At 39.2% G+C, this 15612-nt stretch overlaps 1 protein-coding gene across 6 annotated transcripts in view; it reads right to left on the reverse strand.

Moving 5' to 3' along the window:
* The window catches only part of FHIP1A (FHF complex subunit HOOK interacting protein 1A), a 215329-nt gene that overhangs the window by 149263 nt on the left and 50454 nt on the right, over positions 1-15612 (reverse strand). For all 6 annotated transcript variants that reach the window (XM_079770882.1, XM_079770881.1, XM_079770883.1 and 3 more), the window contains one exon: positions 6341-6460. The gene's annotated coding sequence lies outside the window, so the exon portion shown is untranslated. The remainder of the gene's footprint in view (positions 1-6340; positions 6461-15612) is intronic.

The raw sequence follows: 15612 nt of genomic DNA on the forward strand, positions 1-15612 counted from the left end.
ATGAATTACTTGGACAATAGTTTGTAGGTAATGAGAGTGTCCAGAGCATTTCCCAAACTTTAACATGCACCAGAATTATTTAAGAGGGCTTATTAAATACAGATTTCTGAGCTCTACCCTTAGAGTTTCTGATCCAAGAATTGACATTTCTAACAAGTTTCCCAGGAGAGGCTGCTGCTCATCTGGGGACCACAGTGTGAGGACCTCTGGTCTTTGCTGAAGTCATTGGTCACTTTTCTGAGGGCATCAATGCACCCTTAAAGACCAAGAAAGACAAAGTATTCCAAGAATGATGTCAAAAATGACATAGAAACATGACTAACCATACATCATATACATTTATTCTAAGCCGTTCTGTTCAATAAAAGACACATACAGAACTGGAGAACATCCCAACTCATCCAGAACAAAATTATAAGGGTGATGAAACATGTGAGGAGACAAAAAATGAATAAATTGTAGAATGATAGCATAAGATAGCTAGTTTGATTAAGAAGTCATTATTAGGCATCTTTTTTGAGTTATTTCCATAGAAAATCTAGTCCCAGACTAATCTTGAGACTAGATTTTGATTCAAAACTACTTTTGGTGCCCATTCAGCATGGCTCAGTTGGTTGAGCAACAAGCTATGAACCAGGAGGTCACAGTTCAATTCCTGGTCCGGGCACATGCCCAGGTTGCAGGCTCAACCCCCAGTATGGGGTGTACAGGAGGCAGCCAATCAATGATTCTCTCTCATCACTTATGTTTCTATCTCTCCCTCTCCTTTCCTCTATGAAATCAATAAAAAGATATATTTTAAAAACACTTTGGAAATGGCTTGCCACTGGTTCCCCACAAAGCCAGGGAAACCACAGAGAAACATTCTTCGCTCACCACCCCAATTCTGCATGACTCAGGCATTCCGGTATTACATTAGAACGGATAGCATTTTGCTTCACTGCTACCCTTTTCTCGTGTAGACAGCTCTTAACCCTGAGATACTGTATTCAAATAATTCTCCCAACAGCTCAGAATATCTGTAATTGCCTCTGTCTACCTGCTATTTGTCTCACTGTTCTGAGACCACATCCAAAATCCATAACACAGCCTCCCTGGTGGTCTAGTGGTTAGGATTCGGCGCTCTCAAAATCCATAACACATGAATTCCACTGGCAGTATCTCCACAGGACTATCATACACGTTTTATATCAAAATGTCTTCAACCCCTTCAGGCCCATTTTTTACTTGTGGTCCTTGCTGTGCTACCTTTGGTACCTGCTATCATTTCCTCCAAAGAAGTAATACACCTAAAGTGTTAGATCCTTTCAGTATCTGTTACTCCCACACCCACCTAAGTCTCTCCCTCTACCTTCTAAGAATCTTCCCCCAGGCTTTTATCTTAGTTACACATATTTGCTTTAGTATTCTCCCAAATCCACCCTCAACACCCTCCTCTCCTCCCAAAAAATAACCACACTTCTAAGGGCACAATACTTGGTTTTTGACCTTTCCAAAATCAGTGTAAATATCATTGTGTCAGCGTACATAACTGCTTTTTAGAGCTAAGAGGCAAAAACAGGTTCCAAATAACTTTTGTTACACAGACAGGTGACTTGTTCAAGCTGGCTATAGATTTTCCTGGGATTTATTACAGGTTATTCTATTTTGTTTGTTTGTTTGTTTGTTAATCCTCATCTAAGGATATTTTTTCCATTGATTTTTAGAGAGAGTGGAAGGGAGGGTGGGAGAGAAGTGGGGGGAGGGAGAGGGGGAGAGAGAGAGAGAGAGAGAGAGAGAGAGAGAGAGAGAGAGATCAATGTGATATGCATATTGATTGATTGCTTCCCGCATGTGCCTCAGCTGGGGCCTGGGATCGAACCTGCAACCCAGGTAAGTGCCCTTGACAGGGAATCCAACCCTTGACCCTTCAGTGCACAGGCCAATGCTCTAACCACTGAGAACACTGGCCAGAGCATTACTGGTTATTCTTTATCATGAAAATGTTGATTCTGTTTAGGGTCTTGAAACAAAAGCTCCCAAAAACATTAGAGAATCTCTCATTGGCTGGAGTTAACTGGGAAAAGCCTGTAACAGGACACACACACACACACACACACACACACACACACACACACCTACCAAAGACCAAAACTCAAAGTTTGCCATAATTAAATTGCAAATATATGAAGTCGTTGTCCATTGAATAACTAACATAAAACTTAAGGGCTCTATGCCTACCTACAATTATTAAATCTCAGTTTAAAGTGAGTTTCAAATCCCTTTACTTTCTGAAATATCTTAATTAGAAACAGGGGACATAATAAGAATTCCTTCATAGACACAACACAGCCATTTATGACTGATTTTCCTTATTCTAAACTGTCTTTAAAAATATAAACTTCTCTTAATCCAATAGTGTTGGGAAAACTAGATATCTACATGGACAGGAATAAAGTTGGATCCTTCTATTACAGCATATACAAAAATTTACTCAAAATGGATCAAAGACCTAAGCATAAGAGTTAAAACTATAAAACCCTTAGAGGAAAAATATAAAAGAAAACTTCGAAACACTGGATTTTGCAATGATTTCTTGGATATGACACTGAAAGCACAGGCAACAAAAATGAAAATAAATTGAACTACATCAAAATTTAAAACTTCTGTGCACAGGACATCATCAACAGAATGAAAAGGCAAATTACAGAATGGGAGAAAATACTTGCAACTTATATAACTGATAAAGGATTAATATCTGCAACTCAACAACAAAAAGACAAATGACCTGATTTAAAAATGGGCAAAAGATTTTACTAGGCACTTCTCCAAAGAAAATATACAAATGGTCAACAAGCATATGAAGAAATGTTTAACATCACTAATCAATAGAGAAATAGAAATCAAAACCACAGTGAGATATCACCTCACACCCATTAGGATAACTACTATCAAAAAAAATACCTCAGTGCTGGTGAGGGCGTGAAGAACCTGGAACTCCTTTGTATTATTATTGGTAGGAATGTAAAATGGTGCAGCCACTGTGGAAAACAGTATGGTAGTTCCTCAAAAAATTAAAAATAGAATGACTATATGATCCAGTCATCCCACTTCTAGGTATATACACAAAAGAGGTGAAAACAGGAACTCAAACAGATATTTGTACACCCATGTAGAGCAGCATTTTTCACAATAGCTGAAAGGGGAAAGCAGCCCAAATGTTGGTCAACAAATGAATTAATACACATACAATGGGATACTATTCAACCCTAAAAAGAAAGGAAATCCTGACATATGCTACAATATGATTGACCTTTGGGGACATTATTTCAAGTGAAATAAGCCAGTGACAAAAAGACCGGTATGGCTCAGTGGTTGAGTGTATACCCATGCACCAAGAGGTTGCCAGTTCGATTCCCAGTCAGGGCACACACCAGGGTTGCAGGCTGATACCTGGTGGGGGGCTTGCAGGGGCAGCCCATCAATGATTCTCTCTCAAAATTAATGTTTCTATTTTTCTCTCTCTACCACTCCCTTTCTCCATATATAAAATTAATCTTAAAATCTTTTTTTAATACAAATACTTTATGATTTTACTCATATGAGGTATTTAGAATAGTTAAATTCATAGAGACAGAAAGTAGAACAAGTGGTTGCCAGGGGCTGGGGGAGGAGTAAAGGAGAAGTTTTTTTCATGTATATAAAGATTCCATTTTGCAAGATGAAAGCATCCCGGAGGTCAGTTGCACAAAAATCTAAATATACTTAATACTAAACTATATACTTAAAATGGTTAAAATGGTAAAATTTGTGTTATGCTGTATTTTAACACAAATTTTTAAAGTACAAACTTAATGAAATAGTTTATGTCAATATGTTAAACATTTTAATAAAGAAACAAGCATCTGAAGTAATAGACTTGACTTATAAATCTATTGCCACATTTTTATTTTACATAAAGTATATTATTATCTCTCAATATTAACATGCACAGAATGATATAATATTATAAATATTAAAGTAAAGGTATAATTTATAGGATCGAAAATATCTATAAAATAATGAACTTTATACACAGTGCTTACATTCTGTAAAATTAATAAATTTATAAGAATGATTACTAAAGAATGTACATAGTAATGAAAATAACTTCATAGCAAAGCCTCCTGTTTCATTTCACGTTAATACTCTCCTTGAAAGTTTCAGAGAACCTCACAAATCTCAGGGCACAGGAAAGAAAGGATTTCATCTGTTTGAACCATAAATTGCACAGCAAAACCTCCATCACATGTTTACTGAAAAATGCTGGACTGGATGGTAAGTGCAGTGTGTCACAGACCCCAGGTGCTTCCAATGCTTACCTACCCCTTACTCTTTAGCCTCTATTTGAATAAGAAACCTGAAGCACAAATTAGCAAATGTGAAGAGGAGATGTTTCATAAAATTTAGTATTTGGCATCTAGATCTCAAATACAGATCTATCCATTTACGTCCAAGGAAAAAATATATACATTTTAAATTTAGACTTAAAGTTTATATAGTTATATTCCATTACATTCTTCATTTGATCTAAAAATGAGCTACTTGAGAACATAGTCCTGTGTCAAAACAGTAAAGTAAGATTAGTATTGTTATATTCAAAGCAAAAATCAAGGAAACCACTAAATAAAAAATACAAAGATTAGTTAGAGGTAAGAATGTAAATCTTTGGTGATACCTGTAAAAGGCAGATTCCTAAACCCTGCCTCCTACCATTCTGTTTCTGATGTTGACACACTAGATTGGGGCCTAGTCATTTGAATTCTTAATGTGCATTTTTAACAACACTCTAATAACACTTTGAGGGGAAAATGCAAAACACACCACCAGTAATATGTGAATTACAAAGTCTTAGATGTATACCTTATAAGGAAATTCAGATCTCATCCTATTTAACCTGATTAATATAAGAACCCTTTCTACAATACTGACTGATTGACTGATTTCAATAAGAATAACAAGATTTAAGAAACACCAATCAGAAAGAATATATGAACCCCTATGTTCATAGCAGCACAATTTACAATAGCTAAGATTTAGAATCAGCCTAAGTGCCCATCAGCAGATGAGTGGATTAAAAAACTGTGGTACATCTACACAATGGAATACTACACTGCTGTTAAAAAGAAGGAACTCTTACCATTTGCAACAGCATGGATGGACCTGGAGAGCATTATGCTAAGTGAAATAAGCCAGTTGGAGAAAGATAAATATCACATGATCTCACTCATTTGTGGAATATAATGAACAACATAAACTGATGAACAAAAATAGAGCCAGAAGCATCAATCAGACCGTCAAACCTCAGAAGGAAGGCAGGGGAGGGTGGGTATGGGGGGTGGGGAGTAAGAGATCAACCAAAGGACTTGCGTGCATGCATATGAGCATAATCAATGGACACAGACAGTAGGGAGGTGAGGGCATATGCTGGAGGGTGGAAGTGGCCGGAGAGAGGTCTATGGGGGGAAAAGGAAACTTATTGTAATACTTTAAACAATAAATAATTTAAATTTTAAAAGAAAGAAAGAATACCAAGATTTATATAGTCAAATAATATATGCTTCTCTGTAAGATATGAAGCCTAACCTCTTATTTTAACAATATCATTGTTTAAAACTTAGAGTCACCTCTTCTTAGAAATAACTTTTTCAATATGGAATATGAGCCTTCAAATACAGATAAAAATTACAAAAAGAAAAACTGTTTTTGTTATATTATTGCTCCTTCTGTGTGTGTGTGTGTGTGTGTGTGTGTGTGTGTGTGTGTGTTTAATCCTTACTTGAGGATATTTTTCCATTGAATTTTTTTTAGAGAGAGTAGAAGGAAGGATAGGGGGAGAGAGAGAGAAACATCAATGTCAGAGACACATTCATTGGTTGCCCCCTCCTACCCCTCAATCACCCCGCCAAGGCTGGGGATCAAACCATTACAGAGGTACATACCCTTGATTGGGAATTGAACCCACAACCCTTCAGTCCTTGGGCCGATACTCTAACCACTGAGCAAAATCGACCAGGGCTCCTTCTGTTTTTTTATTAAAATTAGAGTTCCCCTGATTCATCCAGTTCTAAAGTTCCTACTACTTTTCAAATACACCATCACAGGGTTGAGATTTGCCACCACAGAAAACAGGATGCTATAAAGAAAGGTACCAGAGGATCAAGATGCAGAGAAAATGTTTAATGTTTTGAGTAGAAGATAGAGAATGGCCTCTCAAAAAGATAATGTTCACTTGGCTATGTAAGTTCAACTGGGCTTTTTTAAGTATATTACTGAACAGTACTGAACACATATCAATAGTATTAGGAAGAGAAGACATTACCTGTGACCACTCTTCAATCGCCTCCTGCGGGGTTGCTTTTCCTCACTTCACTATCAGAGGGACAGAAAAAATTTCTCCAACACTTGGCACTGCTGGAAACTCCAGGAAGACTTTCAAAATCTATAAAAATAAAATAAAAATGTTCTACAATCATAAATAAACTATTAAAATCCAATCTAAGTTTTCCTAGTTTTTTCCTCCTCCCATTTTCCACCATTTGTTGTGCATTGAGTGGGCTCTTCTCAGATGGCGTTTACTTTATCATTTAAAAAATAAGCAAAAACTAAATCTTTATTTAGAAATCTGAATGCCAGCCAAAAATGAGAGACTCTTGTTGGTAATAGAAAGTAGAGAGGAGGATTCTTCCATCCCCTAAGAGAAGTTAAGTAATTATATGCTTCTTTTACAAGAGAGGGAAAAAAAAGTGAAACTAAATAAATCCATATCCATGCATCAGTAGCATCATGTTAGTTAATGACAACAAAATAAAAAATAACAAAGAGAGGACCATAAGTAATTTTCATAAACAATTTTTTCAAAATATGCAATACTCCCAAAATATTCCTAGGAACTGATGCCATCCATTGTAATAACCTGGTTGTTATTTAACAGAAAAGGAGTGAAAGGGAAGGCCAAATAATACAGGCATGCCATTTATTCACTCTGAGTCTGTTCCCTGCTGACTGATGGGGGAAGGGACTAGACCAAGGCAGCTTAGACGCATGCCCAGTAAGGTCCAAGTGAGATGATGGGAAGGTGCTTTCCCATAAATCACACCTGAAAGCAAGTCAGTGGCCAAGATGAAAGTGGCCACTGCAAGGGCGCAAAATCTAAATATACGAACTTCCAAACAAAGGAAATCCTCTCTCCTCTCTTTGCTCCAGGGAGCCTGGCTCCTACCACTCCTGCTGCAGGGGCACGCTCCCAGGCACCAGCATGGCTCAGGGCCTTGTGCGCCACTGGTGGACTAACGGACTTGATTCAGCTCGGATACTGAACTCCACTGGCTGCAACATGGAACAGAAACTCTGGACACTGTCCCTCCTCTGGCACTGCTGAACTCCCAGCTGCCCCTCTTTCAGGACTGGCTTGGGGGAAATGGGACATTGGAAGCTGAGGAATGTAACTCCACTCCAATAAAATCTTCCACATCTCATCCTCCCGTGGGGGCTCCTGAAAATGCTTATTTCAGTGGCACAAGAACCTCCATCTCCTTCTCACGAGTGACCCAGGAATTTAATTCTCAGGTAACAGTACCTTTGACTTATCTAGACATGGACAGTTCAAAGGTCAGTTTTTTTTTGCCATCCCATGGGCAAAGTTTACTTTGGTTCTAGATACACATCTCATATTGTTGTGGGATCGAACCCTGGAGTCAAGACCACCGAGAAGGGGCCGGAATGAAGTATGGTAGCAACCATACTTAGGTAAAAACTGCTGTTTGAATTTTAACCCTGCTATTCTGGCACCTGCACGCACTTACTTGCTTAAACAATAGGGTAGTTACCTCAGCTTCCAGACTGAGACCTGGAGACTCACAAAGGTAATTTTCCTGTGCCTGTGGACCAGAATCACAGGAGATTGATTCCCACTGACTCAGTAGCTCCAGGAGTAGAAACTGTAGATAACCTTTAGAGATTACTGACTCTGCTTGGTTCTGCTTCTGTAAAAACCTGCTTTCGCAAGATAGGGCCACATTCCAATGTCCAGCAGGACAAAGGAAAATTCTTGTGGTTTGGACCTTTAAAAGGACTGCCTACACCTGGACCGGCGCGGTCTTGTGGACTCCACCTGCGTGTGGTGCTCTCGCGGCCATCCTGGCCAGTTCAATAAATCCTTGCCTGCTTTTTAATCAATCAGCAGCCTCCGGTGGTCTTATTTTGACTCCAGGGTTCGACCCCACAACATTATCATCAGGATGACTGGGAAGATAAGTTTCACAACGTAAATCCATGGCTTGCACAAATACTCCCTACTTGTACAACCAGAAGAACAGGAGTTTGAAGAAGGTTGGGGAATTATCCTACCTGAGAGAAATAACAGAGAACACCGAGAGGCAAACAGGACAGCATAACAAAAAGACCAACTCAAACACTGAAGAGATACAGAAGGCAGAAGCTAATGCAAATGCTAAACAAAACCACACGAAGCCATTATTCAAAGTCAAAATCGGCAAAAGCTAAAGAAAATTTCCAAGAAAGATTTAAAAACAAACAATACTACACTTAATAAAGCATGGAAACCATTTATTTGTCCAAAAACCGGGGGGGGGGGGGGGGGGTCAAGGGGGGTAAGTAAAGTTGATACAATTATATAATTTACTTAACCACAATTTTGTCAGCCATCAAAAAATGTTGTTTATAATAAAATGGGGAAATGCCAATTAGCATACAAAAAAGAAAAAGACAGGGTACAATGTTGTAATTACACATAATCATAATTACTTACACAAAAGCAAGAAACAAGATGCAACTTGTTCTGATGGAGTCATATTAGGTAAAATATTTCCCCCTCTTTAGATGGGTTAAGGTGAGCAATTCAAGTCAGAGTCTAGTACAACAAATAAGTCTTCAAAATCTCTGTTTAAAGATTTCCCAAACCCGAAAGGATGAGCCATTCATTACTGTAATAATTTTTCTGCAACAGTCCAATGTATTAAAAGATGGCTTCCTAAAAAGTTACTATAAGAGGTTTTGAATGTATTTTTTATCTACATTTGCCTTAAAGGCTTGGAATGGAATACCTTTTCTTATAACAAATGTTCCATGAGAGGAAAAAAATGGGGTGAGGGGATCCTCTGAGTGACCTAAATCTTCAAAACTAGGCACAGTAGTGGTAGTGACCAGGCATAAGAAGAGTGAGTATGAGGTGTGAACGAAAGGAGCCACATGCTAACCTGACAAGCTCAGGGGAGGCCTGTGTGGCAGTCTTACAAACTCAGAGACCTAAAATAACCACAAAAGATGGTCTGAAAATTAAATATTTAACTACAAACAGGTTATAGTGGGCAGTCATGTCCTAGGCCGATATTTTCCCTGACAACAATCAACTTGGATCTTTACTGAGCCCATTTGCCTTTTTGCCTCTAAGATAACATATCTTGAGATATCTGTGTAACTTCCCTTTTTCTGGAGCCCCTGGGGCACCACCAAATGTGGTGGGCGCCAGGACAGATGCCTCAAATTCCTTCATTATCATGTTAATTGTTCCTGCACCCACCTAAGTGTGTGTCCATCATTTTACTTTTTATCCAATCCCAGGGGTTTCCCACCGCTTTGCTTTATCCCACCTCCTTAATCCGTCACCAATGAATTTCATGTAACCCACCTATGTCCCTCCTTTGATGGCAATGTATAAATAGAAATGTAACCCGCCATTCTTCGGAGCATTATCTCAATTCATTGAGGTTCTGCTTCCCGGCATAGGTCGACAGTTTGGCTAGAATAAACTCACTAAAATTCTTTACAGGTTTCAATGGGTTTTTTTTCCGTTAACAGAGGCATGAAATGTCAAGGATAACAGGTGTGGTGCCAGATGCGTTACTGGGGGGTCACTTCCCAAATTATAAGTTTAACCTTTATGCGCTACACCTGAGACTAATACGAAATAACACTGTCAACTGTAATTGAAAAAAGTGAAAATAAAGAAAGACTAACGGATAACATTTCACATGCAAATAAACAAAATTCATATTAAAATTTCCTCAGGACCTTTAAATCTGCCTCCTTCACTCTAATCAATTAATCATTTATTTAAGCACCTGGGACCTTGCAGTATAATTCATATTCAAAACTCTGGACATTTCATTGCAAGAGGTTTTTCAAGTCACAGACTTCTCCTTCCTCCATAATCCCACGTGAGCAGTTTTAGCGCCATGTACTCGAGTGACACAGGCTCCTCTACTGCCTCTTAAGAATCACAGATTGCTCCCAGATGCTTTTCAGGCTATTTCAAGTCTTTCCTCGTTCGGTGACTCTTGAATTATGAAAGGGCATCTCTAATTCATGAGAAATGCTTCTCCCATCTTACTGTTCATTATCATTTATCCTCCCTTCACACACCACATTTTTAAGCACCCCCACACGTAGGCTTTTACTTAGGTAATAAGGCATCACTGTGTATCACTAAGAGCTTTACTGGGAACCCCTCTTATATTTTACCATCATGATTCCGCCAGCAGCAACTTCAAAGGAAGCCGTGTCCTCTGACAGTAATGCACAGAATGACATCGAAAGCAAGGTTAAATGGAACTCACGTAATGAAAAGGGCTCTAAAAATTCACTAGGTCTTGATAATTCACTTGGTTGTCATCTCATTTAAAAACAAAATATGTCTCTTGTTAGAAAGAGGGAAGTTGGCAGTTAGCGATTCAGTCACACTCAAATCTGTCCCCAGACAAGTGCTTTCCTTCTAACACAACATTCTACCTCCACATAATCAAATCCTATCCATGCTAACAATCCTTCCATGTAATAACTATGTTACATCCCTAATTTCAACAGAGGAACAAAATTGAAAGCTCATTTCCAGATGGCATGAATTCAGTGAATTTAGACCTCTACCATGCTGAGTTCAGAAATCAGCTAATAAGCAGGGAGTGTGCAAAAGGCACCAAATGAACAAAGGGGTGGGGAGGGAGGGGTGATGATAATTAATATTCACATCATGGATTTCTCCCTATATCAGTAAAACAAATGTAGGAGGTGTGCATTTATCCATAGCGCTGCATTAATTGACCTGTGCTTTCCTATAGGGTAATTAACAAATCAATCAATGAAGGCATAAGTCTCAAACAACTCAACGAGCTTTCAAATTCATGAAGTTGACAATGAGCTGATTATTGAATAATTTCATTCTCCAAAAGAGCTGAACTGAGACACAAGGTTATAGTCACATGTGGAAACTTGCAGAGTAGAACAAAATATTCTACGTAGGCCCACAATCATCACTGACTTAATTAAGTATATTAATAGTAACTCTGCCTATTCAAATGGATGAATCTAAATCCATCCCTGAATTTTACAAATGACAAAACTGAAGCAAAGGGAGACTAGGTGGCCTGTTCAAAATGAAGTACTAGCTGGTAAATGGTGAACACAAAGGTAGAATCCTTATTTTCCAACCCACCATAATGCTATTCTCTACAACAAGTTCACAATTTCTCAACTAGCTGCCCATTAAATTGATTTCATTCCTCCTTCCAAACAGCAAAGCTTTTAAAAGCTTTGGAAAAGTTGAATCAAATGAACCTTCAATCTTCAATTTCCATTCAATCCACCCCTGAAATTTTTACATTAATCATATATAATTCTCTTTTTTACCCAAGAAACCCAGTGCAATTTAGATGACTTTGGGAGGGTCTCAACCACCAAACAAATTAGTAAATTGCAGCATATCAGAGGAGGAAAAGGAATGAGAGAGAGAGAGAGAGAGAGAGAGAGAGAGAGAGAGAGAGAGAGAGAGAGACTGAGACTACAGGCATCTGAAAAATAAACAAAGAATACTGATTTATTAAAATGAATAATGAAGGCAAACAAAACCAAAATTCAAGTACTAAAGTGTTGTTTCCCAACATGACAACTACTTGTGAGATGTTTCTTAAAGAAAAAAAAAAAAGTAGTAATTGTTTAAGGTTCTATATGCAAATAAATTTGGAAAATGTTGCATTTTAAATATCCCTCTTGAATAGTGACAAAGCACATAATGTGGACTAAGGTCCCAGGACGGCCTGCAGGAGGGAACCATGCTTCGTGTAAACCCATGTGTCCCAGTCACATTGGGCAGCCTTGGCTTGCAGAGCTTGCACAGACATCCTCCAAGAAACACTTCCTACTATATTGTGAGGTGCTTTTTAAAATCTGTAATTGCGATATTAGGTTTTATCATAGGCCTTTTCTATAAAATAATATTAAATATAAGTAGAAAAGAAATCATAAGATGATGAATGTCATTAATAAATTTTATGTTACTAAACCCTTCTTTCATTCTAAAATAACCCTCACTTGTGATGGTATATTATTCTTTGTGTGTGTGTATATTATTCTTTTAATGTGTGTAAAGTACATATTAAACGTGTTACCTCCCTGGATTTTCTCAGCACCCTAGCTCAGTGCAGATGCTATCTCGGCAGCTCTGGCTCTCACTCAGGCTCCTCTAGCTCCCCTCCTCACCCTCCCCTCCTCACTGTTCCTCAGTGTTCCTCACACACGCCTAGCTTACTCACCTCAGGGGCTGTGCAGTGCCTGCCAGACTTGCTGTTCCCCGAGATCCTCTATCCCCAGGTGTCCTCATATGTCACTCCTCTCTCCATTTATGTCTCTGCTTACATGTCACCTCAAACAGAGGCCTTCCCTGCCTACCCCACATGAAACAGAAACTGCCTCCCAATATTGTCAGTCTACCCCTGACCCTGCTTTATTTTTTTTTTTGTAGCAACTGTCACCATCTAACATATTATACTTAAATTGTATTAATTTATATTTCATTTCCACAGTAGAATGTAAACACCATGAGAGCAGGGATTTTGTCTGCTTTGCTCATTTTCAGAACCAAGTATAGGCCTGGCACATAGAAATCCTACCTAATAAAACAGTAATATGCAAATTGACCATACCTTCACTATACCTATAAGCCAATCCCACCAGCCAATCAGGAGCAAATATACACATTAAACCAGCAAAGATGGCGGGGGGAGGGGCAGCTCCCGCTGCCGGTGGGATCCAAGCCATGATGGTGGACTGGGGCAGGCGGTTAGCGCCGGCAGCCGCCTGACCAGGTCCCGGATAGGGGCTTTGAGTCAGCCGCCGCCAGCAGCGGCTGACTTAAAGCCCCGAGCAGGGATCACGGACCAGGGCAGGCGGCGTGGGTTAGCACCGGCAGCTGCCTGACCAGGTCCCGGACAAGGGCTTCAAGTCAGCCACCACCAGCGGCGGCTGACTCGAAGCCCCTATCAGGGATCACGGACCAGGGCAGGCGGCGTGGGTTAGTGCCCGCAGCTGCCTACCCAGGTCCGCCATCACAGATCACGGACCAGGGCAGGCTGCGTGGGTTAGCGCCCGCAGCCGCCTGACCAGCTCCGCGATCATGGATCACGGACCAGGGCAGGCGGCGTGGGTTATCGCCCACAGCTGCCTGCCCAGGTCCACCATCACGGATCACGGACCTGGGCAGGCAGCATGATCACGGATCACGGACCAGGGCAGGCGGCATGGGTTAGCGCCCGCAGCCGCCTAACCAGGTCCCCAATAGGGACTTGGAGTCTAGCATAACAAAAATAATATTCAGCAAAAGCAGGAGACAAGGTTTCATAAGTTCTCTTCCAGGTCACCACTGTTCTCTTATACATTTTAATTATCCCAGACTTTGCCTGATGGGATTTGATTTGAATTATGCCTGATAGAAATAACATGGCATGAATTGTAGGCTCATTCTTTTTGTGGTTGCCTGACTGAGAAAGGCCTTGGAATGAGAGAAGGCACTTTTATTTTCCTTTTTCATTCTATAGAGACTGAGGAATTACAGTTATATGAAGAAGTTAGTGAGAGAATGAAAGTCTCATGCTGTATTTTTCATTCTATAGAGACTGAGGAATTACAGTTATATGAAGAAGTTAGTGAGAGAATGAAAGTCTCATGCTGTATGTAAGTTTTATCATGTGGACTATCAAAAACTTGGTGGGATCCTTTTCAAGAGGTGTTACAAAAATTATGTTGGAATTAACATTCAAGAATAAAAGGAGAGAAGTGAGTGGTGGGTAAAGGAAAGAACTTTGTCCTAGAAACCAAATAGAAGCCACATAAACCTTCAGATTCTTACTCATTGTGCTTTGGAGGTATTAAAGGGTAATTTTTTAAAAAGGTAAAATCATGACTCATAATCTGTATAGATAAAAGGCTAAGTGACCGACATTTGTCCATCCATCTGACCAACCAGTACATATGACGCACACTGGAAATTTAAAAATAAACTTTGACTCGCACACGTGCCATACATATAAAGCTTTCACTGGCGCTACTTTGAATGTTGCATTTGGTGGGAAAGTTCTTTTCAGAGGGGATTTTTGTGCCACCATGCTATACGATTGGCCATAGTACAAATAAGTTTAAAGTACTGTAGTGTTTGGGGATGTTTCAGATAGTTGTCTCTTAAAACAAATATGAGATCAGAGGATTCTGCTTATAGTGAATGGTTAGTAAAACTTGGAGATGGCAAACTTGATAGCAGTTTTCATTTAGGAATGGATATTATTGAAATTCCCCATGAAATGATTTTTAATGGATCTATTATTAAAGCCACCTTTGGAAATAGTATATCTATAGATAATATTAAAAATATATCTAAATGTGCAATTCTTTGTTCAAAAAATGAGCACGTTCAAAAATTAAATGAAGAAATTTTGGATATACTTGATGGAGATTTTCACACCTATTTGAGTGATGATTCCATTGACTCAACAGATGATGCTGAAAAGGAAAATTTTCCTATTGAATTTCTTAATAGTATTACTCCTTCTGGAATGCCGTGTCATAAATTAAAATTGAAAGTGGGTGCAATCATCATGCTATTGAGAAATCTTAATAGTAAATGGGGTCTTTGTAAGGGTACCAGATTTATTATCAAAAGATTGCGACCTAACATTATCAAAGCTGAAATATTAACAGGATCTGCAGAGGGAGAGATTGTTCTGATTGCAAGAATTGATTTGTCCCCATCTGACACTGGCCACCCATTTAAATTAATTCGAAGATAGTTTCCCGTTATGCCAGCATTTGTGATGACTGTTAATAAATCACAAGGACAAACTCTAGACAGAGTAGGAATATTCCTACCTGAACCCATTTTTGGACATGGTCAGTTATATGTTGCTTTCTCTCTCTCTCTCTCTCTCTCTCTCTCTCTCTCTCTCTCTCTCTCTTTTTTAAGTATTTTTTAAAAATATTTTATTGATTTTTTTACAGAGAAGAAGGGAGAGGGACAGAGAGTTAGAAACATCAATGAGAGAGAAACATCGATCAGCTGCCTCCTGCACACCTCCTACGGGGGATGTGCCTGCAACCAAGGTACATGCCCTTGACCGGAATCGAACCTGGGACCTTTCAGTCCACAGGGCGACGCTCTAGCCACTGAGCCAAACCAGTTACGGCTGTTGCTTTCTCTTGAGTTCAAAGAGCATGTTACATTAAAGTTAAAGTTGTAAATACTTTATCTCAAGGGAAATTAGTCAAGCACTCTGAAAGTGTTTTTACTCTTAATGTGGTATACAGGGAGATATT

Source organism: Cnephaeus nilssonii (assembly GCF_951640355.1).
Source record: "Cnephaeus nilssonii genome assembly, chromosome: 5".
Classification (NCBI taxonomy): domain Eukaryota; kingdom Metazoa; phylum Chordata; class Mammalia; order Chiroptera; family Vespertilionidae; genus Cnephaeus; species Cnephaeus nilssonii.